Raw genomic sequence first — 3,449 nt, 5'->3', positions numbered from 1 at the left:
TGTTTCATCTTTTGCAGTTTTTTTCCTTTTGTTTTATCTACAACATTTACAAAGAATGATACTTTTCAAAACAACAATAATTTAAGGTTGAAATATAAATAAAATTTCGTTGTTTTTTTAAGAAGAACATAAAAGGATGATATGAAATACTGTCAGAATGAAATTCTGGCATCCAATACTAAACTAAAACTAAACTCCGTCGTAACATGCCTTGGAAGGCCCAACGGTAGCGACCGGCCACCGTATAATCCTCAGTCCACAGGCGTCACTGGATGCGGATATGGAGGGGCATGTGGTCAGCACACCGCTCTCCCGGCCGTTATGACAGTTTACGAGACCGGAGCCGTTACTTTTCAGTCAAGTAGCTCCTCTCAGTTTGGCTCACAAGGACTGGGTGCACCCCGCTTGCCAACAGCGCTCGGCAGACCGGATGGTCACCCATCCAAGTGCTAGCCCAGCCCGACAGCGCTTAACTTCAGTCATCTCACGGGAACTGGTGTTACCACTGCGGCAAGGCCGTTAGCGCTATGTAATATAGTGTTTAAAAATTTCAAATAACATATCAAGGCCGCTGAACGACAGTGTGGCGTAGTTCCAAAATTTCATGTTATTATGAATATAATTAGCAAGTAAGAGAAGCGGGAGTCCAGTTTCGCATGACCGATAAATTCGTAATCCGTGCTGGTTGGCATGGGGAGAGGCCTTTACGTTCGTGATATTTCTTTACATTTGAGCTCAGACTACGTTATTCCGGCAATAATGCTTTACTGGCCATACAAGGATAAAAAGCAGGGAACGAATGCCTAGTTACGGTATGGTTTTCCCTTACTGGGTTTATTATCTGCAACTGTTGTACAGTGGGTGCGGTGAAACTTGCCCCATTGCGTACACAGAGCCAGGACAGGGCACAGTTTTATTTTCAATGGTCCCGCGGGACCGCCGAGGGAACAAAACAGCGGCATTTGTCATCGCGCCGCTTGAGTGACATCCACCCCTCACCCCCACCCCTCCTCCTACTCCACCTTCCGTATTCTCTCCCCCCCCCCCCCCCCCCCCCCACTCTCCTTTCCCGCCGTTTTCTACCCAGCGCCGTTACGCCGGGCGCAGGCGTCCCTCAAACTTAATCCAATATCACCGCCATTTATCTTCATTTAGCATCCGACTTCATTAACTTTTCAGTCCGTACTCGGGTTTTCCCAAACAGGCAGCCCGGGCCGGCAGGAAAGGGTGCCGCGGGAAGCGCGGCAGGGGGTGGCGTTGGGGGCGAAACGGCGCCTGCTGTGTGGGCGGAAGGGGGCGGAGGAACGCCGTGGCGCGGTAGGTAGGTGGGCGAGCTGCGCTGCCGCCGCCAGTGTGTCAACACGGCAGAGCTGGCGACCCCGCCAGGATGCAAGAGTTGTTGAACTCCAGGTGGCCGTATTCAGCAACTCGGTAAGCTCGGTAAACAACAAGTGGAATACGAACATTAAGCGGTACACTCCGACTTCAGTGCTTTCATGTATATCCATGTTTGTGTACAGATTCAGGACATCCAGAGGGACATTTAACTCCAGTCATCAACATTTATACAGGGTCAGTCACCTAACGTTACCGCTGGATATATTTCGTAAACCACATCAAATACTGACGAACAGATTCCACAGACCGAACGTGAGGAGAGGGGCTAGTGTAATTGGTTAATACAAACCATAAAAAAATGCACGGAAGTATGTTTTTTAACACAAACCTACGTTTTTTTAAATGGAACCCCGTTAGTTTTGTTAGCACATCTGAACGTATAAACAAATACGTAATCAGTGCCGTTTGTTGCATTGTAAAATGTTAATTACATCCGGAGATATTGTAACCCAAAGTTGACGCTTGAGTACCACTCCTCCGCTGTTCGATCGTGTGTATCGGAGAGCACCGAATTGCGTAGGGATCCAAAGGGAACGGTGATGGACCTTAGGTACAGAAGAGACTGGAACAGCACATTACGCCCACATGCTAACACCTTTTTATCGGTCTTTTTCACTGACGCACATGTACATTACCATGAGGGGTGAGGTACACGTACACACGTGGTTTCCGTTTTCAATTACGGAGTGGAATAGAGTGTGTCCCGACATGTCAGGCCAATAGATGTTCAATGTGGTGGCCATCATTTGCTGCACACAATTGCAATCTCTGGCGTAATGAATGTCGTACACGCCGCAGTACATCTGGTGTAATGTCGCCGCAGGCTGCCACAATACGTTGTTTCATATCCTCTGGGGTTGTAGGCACATCACGGTACACATTCTCCTTTAACGTACCCCACAGAAAGAAGTCCAGAGGTGTAAGATCAGGAGAACGGGCTGGCCAATTCATGCGTCCTCCACGTCCTATGCAACGCCCATGCCCCGTATTTGTTACAAGACGCAACTGAACATCGGAGGTTTCAAGCGTCAACTTTAGATTACAATATCTCCGGATGTAATTAACATTTTACACTCCAACAAACGGCACTGATTACGTATTTGTTTATATGTTCAGATGTGCTAACAAAACTAACGGGGTTCCATTTAAAAAACGTAGGTTTGTGTTAAAAAACATACTTCCGTGCGTTTTTTTATGGTTTGTATTAACCAATTACACTAGCCTCTCTCCTCACGTTCGGTCTGTGGAATCGATTCGTCAGTATTTGATGTGGTTTACGAAATACATCCAGCGGTAATGTTAGGTGACTCACCCTGTATACAATCACTGCAGGTCGGGGACCAGACCTACAAGAGAGTGTAAGGATTCAAATACCTAGTGGCACTTTTCACTGAGAACTCGTCATGTGAAACAGAGCTCAATGCCAGAATACAAGCAGGAAACCGTTCTTACCACAGCCTAACACAACTGCTTCGGTCCAGATATCTCTCCAGACAGTTCAGGATTCGACTGTACCAAACTGTGATCCAGCCTGTTGTTCTATATGGTTGTGAGACACGGAGTATCCGGAAACAGGACTTCTATAAGCTCCTTGTTTTTGAGAGAAAAGTGCTTCGGAAGATCTTCGGTCCGATTCTGGATGCAGATACGGGGGAATGGAGGATCAGATACAACCAAGAGTTTGGGGAAATATACCAGCGGCCCAACATAGCAGGGACTGTCAAAGCCAAACGAATGCAGTGGGCCGGCCATGTGGCGCGGATTTCACACCAACAGGAAAGAGACTGCCAGGGAGACCCAAGAAGCGTTGGAAGGATGGGCTCCATGAAGATTTAAACCAAGTGTCAATAGATGTGGACGGATGGCGGATAGCAGCAATGGACAGAATACAGTGCAGGACGAAACTTGTAGATGCGTGCGGTCCACTGGGACTAGTAGTATTAATGGCTAACCCACGGCACTGTCACTCAATCCTAGTCACCGGTTGCCTACTTAATGGCTTCCTGTGGCAACAAAAATTTTACTTTCAGTTCATCGACAAATTATTGACC

General features: G+C 47.4%; 1 pseudogene; it reads right to left on the bottom strand.

Annotated features, from left to right (window-relative positions):
- Nucleotides 1-406: 406 nt before the first annotated feature.
- LOC124719233 lies at nucleotides 407-524 on the bottom strand (annotated as a pseudogene).
- Nucleotides 525-3,449: the final 2,925 nt, after the last annotated feature.

The sequence above is a fragment of the Schistocerca piceifrons genome, chromosome 10, assembly GCF_021461385.2.
Source record: "Schistocerca piceifrons isolate TAMUIC-IGC-003096 chromosome 10, iqSchPice1.1, whole genome shotgun sequence".
NCBI lineage: Eukaryota > Metazoa > Arthropoda > Insecta > Orthoptera > Acrididae > Schistocerca > Schistocerca piceifrons.
The sequence above is the reverse complement of the archived record's forward strand: the minus strand, read 5'-3'. Positions and strand labels throughout refer to the sequence as shown.